Below are 18,300 nucleotides of genomic sequence, written 5' to 3'. Positions count from 1 at the left end.
ATAATTGGGGGGTGGGCAAGGCCCTAAAATAGGGACAGATTTTAAATATTGCTCTTATAAATTTAGAAAGTTGCTAGAATAACCGAATTTCTGTTAGCATGCATTTTCTGAAGGATATGAAGTCTGAAACTCAATATATGTCATTATTTAATGATGTCAATCCTCAGTGCTGAGAAGTCATGTGCTCCAAATTATGCAGAACGCTTTGCATTCGACCATAAGTGAACCCAATGTTCCGCATTGAACAACTTTGGCTCTGCTACACGGCTTTTGATTGCTTTGTGTACTGCAATTACTGCCAATCGGTATTGCGGTATACAAAGCAATCAGATAGCTACTCCACTGTTCTGCATTGAACAGTGTTGGGTGCCCTACACAGTTTTTGATTTGCTCATATTCTGTAATTACAGCCAATCGCCATTGCAGTATACGAACCAGTCAAATAACTGTTCTTAAAAGGAATCCTTTTAACTGCTGGTAATGCAGTTATTTACTTTGATACTGTTTTGCTTGTGGTGGTGGTGCTGCGGTAGTGTTGTCGCCTCACAGTTAGACATTGCCCGTTCGATTCTCAGTTAGAGCGTCTTCTGTGTGGCGACATGCGTGAATGGGCGTTCCTTCGCTGAAGGTTGTGCATTAGGCCTGGCAAGCCAGCACATCAAAATCTACTGCCAATCATTAGTGGACCGGAGTTCTGCTGTGGCAACCCCTAACCGGGAAAAGCCGAAAGAAACAAACTGTTTTGCTTCTATTTTATTTTGTTCTCTGTCTTTAAACACATACCTCTTAACCTCCTAAAATAAGAAATCTGAATAAAGTCAATAGCCAAACATAATGTGGTGATAAAGCCACAAAATAGGGACACGTTTTAGATATTGCTCTTATAAACTTTGCAAGTTGCTAGAATAACAGCTTTTGTGTTATCATATATGATCTGAAGGATATGATGTTTGAAACTCAAATGTCTGTCATTATATATTATTTCATTCCTCTGTGATTTGCCAGAAAACTACATATTTTATCAGGAACAGACCAAAAATATGAGGCAAAAATTTGGGAATTCTGCAAACTTCTGGGCAGTTGAGAGGTATGCTTAAAGGGTGAATGTGTGTGTGTTTGCATGTATATTTTGGTTGAGAGGCCATAGCCACGGTCAAGGTACACTTTTTGCACAGTGCAAAAATAGGGTATTCCACATTTTGACTGTTTGTCTCACATTGCTATGGTCTGTGCTCCACATTGGCCTCCTAACAGGTTGAAATCTGGGAAAGCCATAAATAAAAGTTGGACAAATATTTTTAACTATTGCTTAGAAACTTATAAAGTTGATAAAATAACAGGTTTTACATTAGCATTAATTTTCTGAAGGATATGAAGTTTGAAATTTTAAATGTATGTCTTTATTTTTCTAACTTCAGTCTTAAACGATTTGCCACTACACAATTTTAAGAAAAACTGACCAAAAATATAAGGAAAAAAATCTGGACATTCTGCGAAAATCTGTACAGTTGAGAGATAATAATTTTACAACGTGATGCTCAATTAAAAAGAACAAATTAATCATTCTATGAATAAAATAATATACAAAATTAATAAAAACATTGTCAAAATACACACACACACACACACACACACACACACAAAATCCCAATCATGTTTAAAGAAGTGAATCGAGACATGAATTTTCAATGGTAGCGTGGCCGAGCGGTCTAAGGCGCTGGATTAAGGCTCCAGTCTCTTCGGGGGCGTGGGTTCGAATCCCACCGCTGCCAATAATGTTTTCTTTTACGCATAGAATCTCTTCCATCGCGTTGTTACCGTGGTCCTTGCTGTGGAAACATTCTCTGGGCCTGGTCAACCATTCACACGCGGCGTCTATCTCGAGGTATTGTGGGTAACCGGAGCAGCGCTTTCCTGCCCATCCCACGTGTCTGTAAGGGATCAACATGGCTGTACCCAACGAGCCTTAAAACACCGAAGCGACCGGTATATGTGTGTGCAAAGTCCCAGAGAATAGGAGGGTATCGCTGGTGCTGTCAGTTGTTGATACTGCACTGTGGTCCTCTGCTTGTTGATTTGAAAGGTAATGTGGGAGCCGGTAGACTGGGAACGAGTGTTTTTCCATTACTGTCCGCCCCCCTTGGGGTATGTTAAGGGGAGATACCTGTCTTTGGTGGGGCTAAGTTTGGTGACCGTGGAAGGCCTTTTTTCGGTACTTTACGGTGACCGCAGAAGGCCTATATCCGGTACCTAAGCTATCTAACATTTTGGCGGAGGGGTACGGAAGTGTTTTAACCGGGGGTCGGTTCGGTGTCATGGAAACGAGGTCATGTGCTGAGCTGCTTCTGAGTTGGACTTGGTACATTTCATGTGAAACGATGAATCAGAAGTATCTATTGCATTTCCTGTAATTTACAGTATAGTGAGTTACCAGTTACACCTAGGTATAGTGCTGTGCATAACATGTTTAGTGCTTTGCAACTTTAATTTTTCTCACGTATTTGCTCAGATTGCTTTCTGGTTGCATCATATTGTACTTGCCGCTACTGTTATTAGCCACTTGGCTGAAGAATGGTCTGCAGATCTTAAAAAATGACATAACCTATAACTGTTCACTACTTCCATAACTAGTTCTTTTGAGTTATAAATGTTTGTGTACTCTTTGACTTGGTTATTGTCTTTCAGTCACCACCCAATTAAGAGCATGTCAATTTGGAATTTGCACTGGATCCTCCAGTATAAACTGAAGCGTTTTTCATGTATTATTTTGTTTGTGGTATTGCAATGTAGGTTGTTATCTGATTTGGTTGAAGTACTAAAATCGTTCAGACAAAGCAGGGACTGTATACGAGTAGGATTTGGGAGGTTATGATAACTCATTGGCCGCAATAGTTTTAGTAGAAAACAGCATGATAGCATGTGAACAGCCCTGTAAAGCAAAGCTATGTTTCTACTTGATGACTGCCTTTTTGAGGTCTCTGTGAGGTCGTCTGATAGTGACTGACAACCTCAGATTGTCAGCTCTTCTATTTTTCATGCGTGTGTGTATATGTATAAAGTATGTTGATACCTTAAGTCTATTTGTTTGGACTTTCAAGGAGCAATGGAAGGCTACATTTAGTATTTTAATCAGATTTAAAAATTATTTTCTTTTCTTTCTGCAGTGGGATTTTTTTTTGTAATCCCGATGGCAGCTATGTAATTCTTTTATTGCTAGTGCAATGTCACAAGATGTGATGTTATACTTTGTTGTAACACCCCATCAATTCTATACATGGTACACAATATGCCCACTCAACAGAGTATGCTTAATCAGGTGGCTGCCTTGAATTGTGAGGATCCATTGGTAGCTTATGCCAACAATAACTTTTACCTTGTATTTGCCATACTTTATTATGTACACATTCTTTTAGATGTTTTCAGAGGTAAATATTACTTGTTTTGTCATTTGATTAGTGATCAATCATTCATCTGGTTTGCTTGAGTGATATGATGTGCTCCATTTTTAGTAGGGATACTATAGTAAAGCTGCACAGAATAAAGCTGACATAGTTTTGTTTTCCATAACAGCACTCCTCGTCTTATGTCGTGTGTGAAGTTTCTGTGAAATTCTTAGGAGCCATATAACATTGTCAATGACAGAACTGTTGTACTGGTCATTTATTGAACATAGACACTTTTGTTCTGTTTACAACACTTTCTTGCTTTAAATATGTAGTGCACCTGTGAATGTGTTGTAATGTCTCATTGATATGTCAGTCTCTTCTGAAATCCGTTATTGCTTATTCAGTTTAGGATTATTACTAGCCACAGTTTTTACAGTGCTTTTATCATTTGTGAAACCCGAGTGAGTGTAATTTAAACTTGGTTAGTTATGGATGCTTATTCACCTGCTGTTTTTGAGTTGAGTATAGACCTCTTTATTTCTTGAAGCATAGACCCACATATGCTGAGGAACTTAAATGTAATCTCCCTAAACCCCAAAGACCACCCAGATGAAGTACACACAACAAATACCCTCAGCAGCACCATATCTCATGGAGCCTCTACATTTGTGCCCTTAAGGCAAGCCACTACACAATCCAACATTCTGGTCATTGGAGAGTCCATTGTGAGAGACACTGATGACCATCTTACCAGGCTGAGTAAAGAGAAAGTCAGTTAGTTGCTTTTCAGAGGCCAGGATGTGCCACAGCACTCACTTGCATCATTCATTGGACTACAGGTACTTTTATGGCTTTGTCATAGACCATGTGGGTGTAAATGACCTGAGACCCATCTCTGTAGACTAAATGAAGAAGAGGAGACATGGAGCTCTTGGAATGTGTGTCCCAGGCTGGTGTGAGCCTAGCATTGAGCAGTTCTTTACCTTATCCAAGGATGATGCCACAATTTGAAGAGAAGATGACTAACCTTAATAATTGGTTTTGTTTCTGGTGTCATTCTAAGGGGGTGCAATATTTGTCAGCATGGAATGTGATGGTCACTAGACCACGCCGCTTTGTTAGGGATGTTCTGCATCTTTTCCCTCTAGGCTTTTAAATATTAGCTAAAACATTGTCCTCCCTCGTAGTGCATTTTTTAGACCATGCCAAACTACCAGTTCTGACATAAATCACAATCAAGAAAATGTAAAGGTGTTGCTGCTCAGTGATAGGAGTCTAAACAAAAAAAACTCCACTCCCTACATGCTCGCCTCACCTTGGAGAATGCTGACGTCTGGTCACTGAGACATGGTCTAAAACTGTGGAGAGCACACCAACTGTGCAAGGCCATAATGCTTTCCACACTTTTAGTCCAGCTACTACACAGTGGGACTAAAGGTGGAGGTGACTTGATTTATATAAAAAATAAATATACCTCAAGTCTGGCCAAATAGGGCAAAGCACTTAGCTTCTCTACATTCAAATCACCATAGGCAAAATATCATACCACTTCCTTGCAAGTTATAGGTCACCTTCTGTGAACCAGGAAACCCATAACATGCATTTTAAATTTATTAGAAGCACTGACCATCCATCCCAGTACCATATTCATGGGTAAATTTAATCGCCCGCTGTAAACTGTGAGTCATATATGACACTAAATGTACATGCACAGAGATTCCTGGATTTTGTAAACACAAACTCCCTCTACCAGATTGGCAATACACAGTTCAAGGGTGAAAATCTACTGGATATGGTCCTCACTAATATGGGAAAGTGCTGCACAACCCCTAGTGTAATGTCTTCTGGAAAGGTCATACCACAAAATGGTCCTCTGAAGTAAAACATGGAATATTCAGGAACTACTGTAAGGCTAACTTCCTACTATTAAGTGATAACCTGGCAAAATTTCAAGCTCCCATAAACCCTGAGAACGTCACCAACGCAATGGATGAGGGCAGAACAGTTTACACTGCCTACCTTGACCTGGCCAAGCCATTTGAAACAATATCTCACTTGCGAATTAACTCAAGAGGTTAGGTATATATACGTCACCCAGTGGATAGCTAGCTGGCTTACAGATGGGATCCAGGAAGTTAGAATTGGGGAGTCTACGTCTGCAAAGAGGCCAGTCACAAGTAGAGTCCCTCTGGGATCGGTCCTGGAACTGCTCCTTTTCGGCGTTTTTACTTCTCTGAAAGCAAGGCCAATGTCACTGACCTCTGGCTAACTAAATTTGCAGATGACTGCAAATTAGGAGCAGTCATAGAATTCCCCACTGGCACACTGTTCTCCAGGAAGGGTTGAGGCAGACAACGTGTCAGAGCCATGGACTGAAACTAAATGCCAAAAAGTGCATAATAGTTTCCTTTGGGAAGTCCTCCACTCCTGGTAACTCTCATATTGACAACACACACTTAAGATTTGACCCAGTAAGCATGGAATTGGGGCACACACAGTAATCTTTCCTTTGACCATCACGCATCTACAGTAGTGAGAAAATCCTTCTATGCTGTGCAACTTATAAACAAAGGTATGGCATCTAGGTCCAAGAAATTCATTGTTTCACTGTGTTCAGCATTCATTAGACCTGCCATAGAGTACAGTGCCCCCTTTGTGTACCTAAACAGGCACATTTTACTGTTGGACCGTCCACAGAGGTTTCACACTAAAAGAATGCAGAGTGTAAGTAACATGTCCTATGCAGACTGTCTCCTGCAGGCTGTTGATAGATCTATACCTGGCATACCGGGCATTGTCAGACCACACCCGCGTATCTGCAGAACAAAATGGAGCCAGAATTGACTTGCTTGTGATGTAAATAGGACCTGCTGGAAAGACTGGTATGTATCCCAGAGAATACCCCTTCTGTGGAACAGGCTCCCCATCCATGTGAAGCAGAGTTCCTCCCTAACTCAGTCCAACTGTAACTTTGACAATTGGACGAGGAGCAGGAAGTTCATTCCTGGTTTGTCGCATATGCCGCTAATGGACACATGCAGCCTATAAATGGTTCATCTCCCAGACCCCTGCTTATAAATGTTTCACCTTTCAAATCCCTACTTATACTTATCAAGGGTGAAAGAACTTGCCAGTGATTTGAGATGCATGGCTAATCTTAAAAAGGGCCTTGTTGTCATCAGCTGTTTAGCTTCATGGGTGTTTACTTGGCTGTGAACCTATATGAAAGGTAAGCATAGTGCACTGGTGAATTGAGATAGTGGGTATAGAACAGAGAGTAATTAATAGGGAGTTATCCAGTTATGAAAGAAATGAAACAAGTGTTAGGCAGTCTAGTCTTCCTTAAGATGGAATAAAGAGAATGAGGTGACAGAGCAACTGAATTAAGGGCAGTATTAATAATTCTTAATAATTGTTAGGGAATTCGTTGGTCTAGGAGTTAGGAAGAAGTCCTACCTGCTCTTCACAGCTGTTCGTAGTATAGCAGGAAGTCTTTGATTTTAGTTAGCAAGGTATGATATGAATAAATCATAAATCTAAGTGTGGGTAGGCCAGGTCCATTGCTTCTTTTTGATGTAGTATCCTGAATACCCAGTTAACACACTACTGGAGTATTAGCATTTTAGCATATTTTTTGGTGATTTGAGATGCATGGCTCAAAAATAAGATCTGGAACAAATGGAGGTCCCATAGAATCAGCTCTGATTTTCATCACTTTCGCCAACTTAGAAATCTTACCAAAAAAGCCATCCTCACTGATAAAAGAAAGTTCTACTGCAACCTACAAGAAACTAACCTAAATAAACCCAAACAATGTTGGTCTTCTATCAATAGACTCCTTTCTCCAGGTACTGCTAAAACTCCCTCCCCACTAAATGCCAACCCTGACACCCCTCTTCAAACTGCAAATACTTTTAACTCATTCTTCTCTGATACTATTCAGTCTCTCGCTAGACAATTAAATACTAATAACTTTTATCCTCCTAACAATCACTTAAACTGTAGCTTCTCTTTACAACCCATCTCTACCTCTTCCATCTTCAAACTACTTCTCAAACTCAAACCATGTACTCCCTCTGATGACAAGCTCCCTCCCCTATTTTTACAAAAAGCAGCCAAAGAAATTGCTTACCCAATTACTTTACTCATAAATAGAACCATCCAAGAAGGAACCATCCCTCATATCTGGAAAATCTCTCATATTATCCCACTACATAAAGGCGGTAACTCTATTGACTATTCCAACTTCAGACCTATTGCTCTTCTCTCTCCATTAGCAAAAAATATGGAGAAATGTATACATCAGCAACTGGTACAGTACCTATCTCTTCACAATATTTTAGCTAACTGTCAGCATGGCTTTAGACCTCACCATAGTACTACCACTGCCCTCCTTTCCTTTGCAGATACCATTAACAGCAATCGCAACAAGAACCTACTCTCTTCTGCCGTATTCATTGACCTCTCTAAAGCTTTTGACATGGTCAACCACTCTTCTCTAATTAGCATTCTCAAATCCCTCTCATTTGATAGCCATGCCATCAAATGGTTTACATCCTACCTCAGTAACAGACAACAAGCCGTTCTTTGGGAAAACCATATCTCCTCCTTACTACCCATTGCAATTGGTGTCCCTCAGGGCTCTATCCTTGGTCCTCTCCTCTTCTCCCTCTATATTAATGATCTCCACTCTGTAATTCCTCAAGCTACCTGCATTCAATATGCAGACGACTCTACTATCATTTGTTCAGCATCCACCTCCTCTGATCTAACCACTGTAACTCAAACTACATTCAACACTGTAGAAACATGGTTTACTAGACGGTATCTACTTCTCAATGCCAAAAAAAACAAACTTCTCCTCTTCACCCCCACCACTGCATTCTCTCCACTTAACTTCTATCTACTCAAACAACAACACTATCATCTCTCCTGACTCCACAACAAAACTACTAGGAATTACCATTGATAACAATCTCTCTTTTGACCAACACATCAACAACACCATCAAAACTGTTAACAGAAAAATTGGATCATTATACCGTATAAAACAATTTCTTACCCCATCTACTAGAGCTACTATTGCTCACTCCCATCTTATATCTACTCTCTTCTATGCCTCTCCTATCTTCATCAACCTTAAAAAAACTAACCTAAACAAACTAGCAACTTGCTATAATAACATTGCCCGCTTCGCCACTGGTAACCCTTTTAGAACACTGCCTCAATTTGAAACATTTAGGCTGGCTGGAACTACAAAACTATCTTAATATTTCACAACTTACAATTGCCCACAAATTACTGTACCAACCTAGTAACACCCCTATACTTACAACTTCTACTCCATTATAACAATCTCACCTCTCTTCGTTCCTCCTGCAAACTTGTGACCAAACCCATAAAGGCCCACAACTTAGCTGGTGACTCTCTTTTCACCAATACTGTAGGCAGAGTATGGAATTTGCTGCCTAAAGAGTTAACACTAATCTCATCCCTACCTCTCTTCAAACAACAAATCAAACTACATTTCCAAAACCACTGGCTCTGTTCTTGTAGTACTCCAGGCTAACTTCCCTCTCCCTACTCTCTCCTAACCTTTAACCCTTCATTTTGCCTGAAAACTAACTTCTACCCTGCTTCTTTTCCCTGCTGTCCTCTTATGCTCTGACCTACTTCTACTATCTCTCCCACCTCGTCTTGACTGTCTTTTTTCTTCTCCTCTCTTACTTACTGACTCTTGCCTTGTGCCATTATTTTCTTTCCTTCATACTCCTTCTACTTCTCTTCCCTTCCGAGCTTTTACTGTAATCTACATGGCTGATGCCTTACTGCATAACCGTATGTATTAGGTAAAATTGCTTTGAAATCGACAGAACATTGTGTATGAGTTACTGTAATCTACATGGCTGATGCTTTACTGCATAACCGTATGTATTAGGTAAACTTGCTTTGAAATCGACAGAACATTGTGTACGAGTTTAAACTTTTGAGTTCCTTTAATGTATGCTGATTTTATTAACTAGTTGATTTAAATGTATATTTTTATGTATAAGTCTTTATTAACAATTTGTCTATCTGTCTTGGTTATGTTATGTGTGGAGCTTTTCTCCCCGGGCCTCTAAGACATATAGCCAGCTAGACTAGCCCGGTCAACAAATGTAAAATAAATAAAATAAATAAATGACCTTCCTGTTGTGAAACCGTAATGTGGCTGACCTGACCAAATTGCTGCATCTGTCTACGTGTCCTGTTTTTGTTGAATACTAAGACTAGAGTTATGTGGTTTGAATCTTCCTAGTAGCAGTAGTTCATACAACAGGAAAACTGCTTCGGGTAAAACTCTAATATAGAGTCAGGAAGACAGTCCTTTGTAAAAGTCAACTAGAAAAGGTAGATAGTTGTGTAATCGTGTAAAAAGAAAAACAGGTCTAGTACTAAATCAGTTGGAACTGGCTAAAAGCTTTACCTTTAAAGCTGAATTGACTTTACATTTAGTGGTATTATAACATAACAGCTCTGACACTGACTGTTTTCTGCCTTGACAGCTTTCATCTGTGCTGCTTTTGAGAAAATGCCTTTTTAAAAGTCTTTTTTAAACAAACTTAACTATTGAGGGCCATAAGAGTTGCAGAGAAAAAAACACAGGTTTCTGTTAGAGAAAACAGTCCTAATTATTATATAATTATATATTGATGTATTGTGATAGTTTTGTTTATGTAGATGTGATATGATTTTTTTTTTTTTTTTCCTTTTTGCAACTCAGCCCTTTTGGTAGTTTCCATCACCTGGACAGTAGTTGAAGTGGCCATCATTCAGACAGCTCTCTAGGGAGGTTTGCAGATTTTTTTCTTTTCTGCCAGTCACTAACTGGGAGCACCCAGCAGTGTTGTGGGTAAAGGTGTGCAGTTCGCTGTCAAAGGAGGACCCCTCTCATTTTGCAACGGATGCGTTTTCCAAGCAGCTCGCTCTGTTCCCTGCATTACAAATTGTGGTATTTCCTGTGTCAACCAGTAGATGATACCACCATTTATGGTCCTGAGTGCATACAAACACCACATCACCAGGAGATGCAAGTGGACTATGCCCATTCAAGTACTCTAGTATTGGGTTCTCCTGGGTCACTGCCAGGGCTCTGTCCCTCTGTGCTATGGAGCCAGGCATTTTTGTTTTGCTGTTAAGCAATGCTATTAATTTTATTCTATTATGGTAATAGTTATGAAAGTATAACTATGCATATTTTCATAATTTATTGATCAAATACATATAAATATCCAATTTGTAGTATTTGCACACTGTGTATCGGTGCAAAGTTTTTTTCTAGCATTATGTAAAGTTATTACCAGAAAGTGGCATATAAGCTGCTGCTGGTTCCAGGTTATTAACACTGTTACGTAGCTCACGTTCATAGTTCTGTAGTAGTCTCGTGGTTAATGTGCTTCCTATTTGGCTCACGCTACGTTCATTAGGTTTTAGCTATTGGACTTTAAGTTTATAGGTTCATAGGTTCATACTAGGCTCTCTGCCCTAGGGCATTTATAAGCCTAGCCAGAGTGTGTTTGGCTTTCGCCACCCATTTTAAATTAATTTTGCTATGCCTTTTTTTGAGGATAGTATACTGTGCCTCTGTCTAACAGTCACACAGAAGTGATAGCCGGGGTAAACCTACGATCTCCCATCCACTCATCAAGATTCCTCTTGAAGAGAGTCAATGTGGGACTCTGCCTAACCTGGACTGGGATTTTATTCCAGAGTGAAGGGAGCCTCTGGGTTATGAATCTGTCCCTCCAGCATGTCCTATTTATTTCAGTGCTGAGGTTCAAGTCTCTCGAGCGCATAGCTCAATGGGATTTGGATTTTCTGAGGTGCAGCATGTCCATTAATTCCGGGTTGGACATGGCTTTATACGTCAGGCACAGATCGCCTCTGAGCAGGTGGTATGCCACTGAGTAGAGCTGGAGTTTCTTTAACCGGGCAGCATATGGCATCTGTTTGAGCCCTTTGATCCTCTTGGTGAGGTACTTTTGGGGTCTTTCCAGTTGCTGCAGGTGTCTGGTAAGGTACATCCCAAAAGGGGCATTGTACTCAATTATGGGCCTGATGAGGGATGAATAAAGAGGTACGATGACCTCCCCTGATCTAGATGTGAATCCCTTCATGATTAGGTGGGCTATATAAAATGTTTTTCTAACCACTTTGGCCACGTGGTTGTCAAATGAGAGATTGCTATCAACTTGGGTCCCCAGGTCCCTAATGACTTCTTGGATTACCACCTATGTGGTAATTTTGTGGGCACTTTGTTTTTGCCAAAGGGGATGAGTATACACTTTTTGGTGTTTAGCTTGAGGCCATGGCTCTGGCACCAGTTGTCTGTTTCTATGAGGCCCTTTTGGGGGATGCTTGTGTCGGCTGGAGAGTTGATTATGGCACCCAGTTTGCAGTCATCTGCGAACTTGGTCAGCCACAATCCTTACGTGTTGGCCTGTACCGCCGAGAAATATATACCGAACAAGAGAGGTCCCAGGACTGAGCCTTGTGGGACGCCACTTGCAACTGGTTTGGAGTCTGACATGGCTCCAGCAATTCTAACCATGTGGGTTCTGTTTAGTTCAACAGTTTCTGAGTAGTCCAGTGGCATGTCTGTTTTAAATGGCCAGTGATTCATGATTTTATCGTTGGGGAGAGATGAAAATGTTATACAGGCTCTTGTCTCAGATAAGTAACTGTGATCTCTCACTCACTCACACACACACACACCCCTAACCTTTCAATATAATACTGTTTTACCCACTCATTTATGCACGCAGGTGTTGAATGGAACGCGTATTCTTTACTGAGCAAACAATTATCTCTGCTCTTGAGTTTGACATTTCGGTATGGTCATACCTCAAGGCTGTGAGTAGAATAGCTGTTTGACATGCACTGCAGCAATGCTGATTGACATGGTGTCTGTTTTAATCCAAACATATGAAACAGTAATTCTTGATTTTTATGACAACTTGTTATTGTCTTTCGGCTTTTCCCGGTTAGGAGTCGCCACAGCGGAACTCCGGTCCGCTAATGTTTGGCAGTAGATTTTTACATGCCGAGTTGCTGGTCCTGATGCACAACCTTCAATGAAGATACGCCCATTCATGCACGTCTCCACACAGAAGACGCTCTAGCTGAGAATCGAACAAGACAACGTCTTTCTGTGAGGCGACAACGCTACTGCAGCCCCACCACCGCAGTATTTTTATGACAACTTGTATAAAATGCAAATCACACAGTGGCTGTGATGCATTTGCAGACAGCCAATGGAGACGAGTCTGCTTTGGCCACTCGTGTACACAGTGATGAAAATGTTATATTCTGCGCATTTGCTTAACTAGTCATTCAACAGTTAGTATTGGTTCAGCTGTACAACTTTGCTTTGCTACTTTCATCTGCTGTTATGTCATCATGAGTCTGATACTCTAATATCCTAGCATGTATCTGTATGATGATTACACTCAAGCATATGGCATGTAAATCTAACTGAACAGAAAATAGTCTGTGTCTCCTGCCACATTTCCCTACACATTTACTAAATGGCCTATGACATGCAGCTATCACTGCTTTCTAATAGATGTTGTCCTGTCTGTTTTCATTCCATTATAATATGCCTATAATTTTATGATGGTGCAAATGCAGTCATGAATAGGGCAGCACAGTACACCAGTAGCTGACACACACAGTAGTACACATGGTCTGCTTTGTTTAAACCTGACTGTGTCCAGCGGCAAGATAATGCAGTAATGAATGCATTTTCAGAATAATTGCAACCAGCCATCAATGCTGAATGTATGTGAACTTTGGCTTAGCACCCCCCCCCATATCAAACAAATGCACACAATGTGGTTGGTTCTATGCACTACGGGAGACTTTTTACTGCATCAGGCCTAGCAAGGGGTCAGACAGTGACAATCTTGGTCATTACTAGGTGGCTGCCAATCAGGACACTTGTTTTAGCAGTCAAAACAGAAACACACAGCAACTGCTGTATGAATAACAATGCCACTGTCTGCAGAGTCATACAGTAATGGTAAGTGCAACACCATAATCCCAATCCAGCAGCAAATCATTCACAGACAAGAATGGAAGTATGAGTCTGTCCATTGCACTCCTCCACTGCCATCTCTCTCTGGCCTCTTACTGAGTGTCCGTAGAGTATCCATGGAGTATGTGAAGTCACCATGCAATTTTAGTGTTCCAGGAGTCCGTCCGTATTTTTTCATGGAGGGTAGAGTCATATTCTCTACAAGCAAAACCAACATCTGAGAGTGCCGTACTCAGTCTTGTTTGCAGTTTTTAGTACTAAGACTCACCACACCCCCATGTGTCATAGTTAGACTCTGTTACCATTAACTTTATTATTAATCTTTTTTGGAGCTGGTAACATCCTTTTTTTCTGGAAGATATAGGAATGATCACATGGGCTTCTGCAGCAAGCCAGCATCTCTGGTAAGTAAACTGCACACTTTTTCTGGAAGATATAGGAATGATCACATGGGCTTCTGCAGCAAGCCAGCATCTCTGGTAAGTAAACTGCACACTTTTTCTGGAAGATATAGGAATGATCACATGGGCTTCTGCAGCAAACCAGCATCTCTGGTAAGTAAACTGCACACTAAATGTTATCACATTTGTCTTGTATATGCATGTTCACCTCTGTCTTCTGTCTGGCTGAGTGCTCGCACAGTCTTTCCAGTTAGCTTAAAACAGGAAAGAAAGGAGCATTGTTAAAAGTAGGAGTTTGCAGATGAGTATGCTATCAAGGCATCTAGCTCAGGAACAGCTGTAAGATTTGAACTGGTTGTTAAAGCTGCACAGTTGCGTCATAGTCTGATTTTGTGTCTGCGCATTTAAGCTGCTCCAGAGCATGTATACTGCGCATGCTGCCATACATGACAGTGAGTGAATGCACTACACATTTTTGCACATGTGGAAGGTCAGCAGATTTTTCATTGAAACACAATAGTTTTAATACATGCAGCTAAAGACTGTGTGCTGAAGTGACCATGATCATGCATCCTTAAAAACTGCTGCTGAAAAGGAAAACTTGCAGTTTGGTTATGGGGCCCTCACAGTAGCTGCATATGTGATAATGACCATTTGCTTTGGTTAAACTGGTGCTGTAGTCACCATTCCAGGAATGCATGTACAGTGCTGTGGGTATAAAACAGTATATTTTTGTATTTGATAGTAATTTGTAGTTTGGTCCAGAGGCTTTTCACTTAACATCTGTGTTGATCTCTTGCTCAAAAATTTTCAAGTGTAAACCCAATAGTCGGAGATAAAGCCAAGAACTGCAGGAAACTTTGTTCCTAGCTGTAGTGTCAGTCAAGCAGGAGTGCTGGGGGAGGAGTTGGGAGTTTTCTTTACTAAAGCTGCTGCTTTGTTCTTTCATATTTTTTTGGTTGAGTCTACAGTTGATAGAAGTGCCACATTACCATATGATGTATTAAATCATTTTTTATGGCAAATATTTAGCATTTTTATATTCACAGTATGATGTCAAGAATTAATGTGTAATATGAGGTAGACTTGTGTAGACAATAAAACTATAATGGATGCAAGTTGTAGATCTAAAACTTTGATATTAGGAATAGAACAGTGGTCAGCTGCATTTCATAGCTGCAACAGTGTTCCCTTATTACACAATAACTAAAAATGAAATGCTTTTGTTTAGCTTTATATTATAGATTAATGATATAGTTGAATTGTAATTCAGCAAGTGTACACCATATTGCCTTGAATACTCAAGATATGAGTCATGAACAACACACCTCAAGGCATGGCTTGATAGAAACACAAAGCCTATCAAACTGTTTAATTGCACAGCAGGGAAAAGTTTGTCTACTTAGAGACGCTGGTACATAGTAACACCGCTTTGTCTATACCTGCCACTATATGAGAGCTGCAGTAGAAATGTATTGTATTGTTATAAGGATGTATTACAATTGCATGTTAACATACTGCCCTGGATCACCTCTGGTGGAGTTCAAAGCTTCCTACTTTGTCTTGTGTGTTGCTCCTTCCCCTGGAGTGATGGAGGTAAATGCACCAAGCTGCCTTGTTAATTGGTTAAAGAATAATTTGCATGGCATTCTTGGAAAGATTTGCACACTGAGACACATGTTCTGGGTAGTTTACATAGTTGAGATATGCTGTTTGTGACTGAGTGGGTTAATGTAGCAATAACCCACGTCTGGGTGCGGATAATGCTGGATTTACCCACGGTTGACGTGGTTTGGTCACGAGGGCGAAGCCTGAGTGGCCAAACAAAGCCTATCCACACCCAGAAGTGGGTTATTGCTATTATACAATGACATTATTTAAGAAAAGAAAATAATTACTTTTCTTAAATAATGGCATTGTATAATGCATCCTTGCTACCCTTCCGCAGCTGTCTGGTATTCTGCGGCAGTTCTGATGTACTGCGCATGCTTATGCCTACGCAGTACATGAGAGCTGTGGGCAGAAGCAACGGAGAAAGCAAGATCTCAGTTGCTTTTTACTGTCTCGCTATGTTAAATGGGTTTAACATAGCGAGACAGCTTTAAAAAAAGAAACGAGATCTCTGTTGCTTTTTTTAAACCTGTCTCGCTATGTTAAACTCCTTTAACGTAGCGAGACAGTGTTTTAAAAAAGACTTATACTAATGGAAAAAGTCCGGGCGACCGGACCTTTTTCCATTAGTATAAGTCTATTTACAATGTGCACGCTGACCAATCAGCGTGCACGTTTTGGAATATTAATGGAGGGTCATGGTATAATGGACTTATGTACAGCTTTTATTGCATCATGCTCTGCATGTTGCTTTCCCAGTTCAAAGTCTTCCATTTGGCTTAGCTTATCAATAGTTTCTAATGTTAGTTAGTCCTGCTGCCCTGGATATAAATTTTAGAGTTTCTTGGTAATACCCCATGTTTCTCTGCTGCATCCTAGTAGTGCTTTTTACTAATCTAGCTCTCATTCATGCAAGGGCATATAGCCTCCTTTGTGAGAACCCAACACCCAAAAGGTTTTGTTTTCTCATGTTTCCAGTTACCACCTAGGATACCCTAATGCTGATTGGCCTGTACAATACCGGAGACAAAAATGATTCGCAGTGCTTCAGATATGCATGTGTGCTTTAAAGATAATGTCTGAAGACATGAGAGACAATTTTTTTGTCACAATAAAAGTATTCACATGTATCTTTATGCATGCAAACACTTTTTTTTCCTCCTGTGTGTATAAAACAAAGAAATTTGTTTTGCAGCCTTTGGAAAATTACAACATCTTAAAGATATTTTCCAAATGTGGAAGACTAAAAATACTGAGCTGTGTTTATGCCATAATATTAATGGCTGGACAGGAGGTGTTGACATCTCTCTGGGTTTCAGCTCTTATTATACTGGATTAGCATAGGTAAGTAATTGCCAAACTTTTTTTGCCCAACAGTAAATTTAACAGGCAGCTGCTTAACTCGTATACTTACCTACACTAATCCAGCATAATTAGAGCTGGAACCCAAAGTGACGTCTGCACCTTATGCCTGGTCATTAATATTAACGCTGTAAACACTGCTTCATATTTTTAGTCTTCTGCATTTGGAAGATATTTTTAAAATGTAATTTTCTAAAGGGTGCAAAATGAACTTTTCTTTTTTACACAGAAAAGTGTTTGCACACACAAAGATACATGCAAACATTTTTGTGTGTGAAAATTTCGTAAGTGTTTCCACACTGTGGGGAGAGACGTAATGATTAACATAATTCTGAATTGTGGATTAAAGATGATTACTGTTGCTGCTTTTGAAGTGGGATTTGTACTTTTTTTTTTCAAATAGATCTTTATTGAGTAGGCAAATTTCATATTTGCACTTAGATTTGCCTTTATTTTACAATAATTACAGGTAAATGGCATGTAGAATGCTCATTAAACCTACATTGTTTGTTAACCAGTCTTGTGCAACTGCCAGGTGTTAATGCTTGTTCCTAAATTTTTAGCCAGAAACTTTAAGATGATTTCCAGTGAACTCCAGTGCTTGTGCCCTTATCTAAAACTTTATATTGTACTATTTGGAACCTCTGTTTCATTTTTTGTGTAAGTGAATCTGGTGGACTTGAACAGTTGCTAAGCACTCCTGGTTATATGCAAGCTTCATTAATTCTGGAAACTCTGAGTGACTCTGGAAACTCTGAGTGACTTGAGGTTCCTGATTTTTCCATTTTTTGGTTCTGCTTTTGTCCCTGCTAATGTCAAAGTTCCTATAAGGGCACTTTCAGGTGAATTTTCTTTCCCTCTTACATATGTTGCCAAGAGTTAAGCAAATTTGGTGGCTATAAGAAAGTCCCTCGGACTGGTTTTGGACAGTCCTAAAAAATGTGAAGAGGTTCTAAGAGTGCCATCCTTGCATCTTCAACATAAATTGTCCTGTGTAGAGAACATTTTGCCAAGCTTGGATTGTGTGTAGAAGTATTTATGTAAACATTTCTAGATTTCCAGATTCGAAATTTACATAATGGAATGTTAAATCAAATTGCAGTATAATAAAGCTTTGGCCAGTAACCTGTCTGGTATCCTTAAATCTAGTTTTGTTTTGACGCATTGCTCAACTCATACATCTGAAAATATTCTGCAGCCTTTAATGCATGCATATTCTTGAAAGATTCTTTTTTAAGGGAATATCTTTCCTTTGTACAGTCCCGAGAAATTGTTGCCACAAGGGGTATGTGCCTCTCTTGTGCTCCTGAGGTTATTACTAGCCTGGTATATTTTAAGACTGTTGTATAGTAAAAACTGGTCTGAGCTGATGGCAAAGTCTAAACCTGAATCTCTACCAGGTAATGAAAGAGGAAGCTTCTTCAAAGCAGAACCAGTAGTGAGTGTGAGTGTTACTATCCAGGCT

The 18,300-nt window shown here is 40.0% G+C and overlaps 1 protein-coding gene and 1 non-coding gene across 3 annotated transcripts in view; both read left to right on the top strand.

Moving 5' to 3' along the window:
• Positions 1 to 1,690: 1,690 nt before the first annotated feature.
• Positions 1,691 to 1,772, top strand: TRNAL-AAG. Its single transcript has one exon. It is a non-coding gene; the product is annotated as a tRNA-Leu (tRNA).
• A 20-nt stretch (positions 1,773 to 1,792) lies between these two features.
• POLR3E (RNA polymerase III subunit E) overlaps positions 1,793 to 18,300 on the top strand; it is an 892,447-nt gene continuing 875,939 nt past the window's right edge. The window contains exon 1 of one of the 2 annotated variants that reach the window (XM_044089628.1): positions 1,793 to 2,083. The gene's annotated coding sequence lies outside the window, so the exon portion shown is untranslated. Of the gene's footprint in view, positions 2,084 to 2,369; positions 2,445 to 18,300 lie in introns of those variants that run through there. The other variant, XM_044089629.1, reaches the window with a different exon arrangement.

Source organism: Protopterus annectens, chromosome 12.part0 (assembly GCF_019279795.1).
Source record: "Protopterus annectens isolate FY-2018-M chromosome 12.part0, PAN1.0, whole genome shotgun sequence".
NCBI lineage: Eukaryota > Metazoa > Chordata > Ceratodontiformes > Protopteridae > Protopterus > Protopterus annectens.
This window is presented reverse-complemented; position numbering and strand designations above follow the sequence as displayed.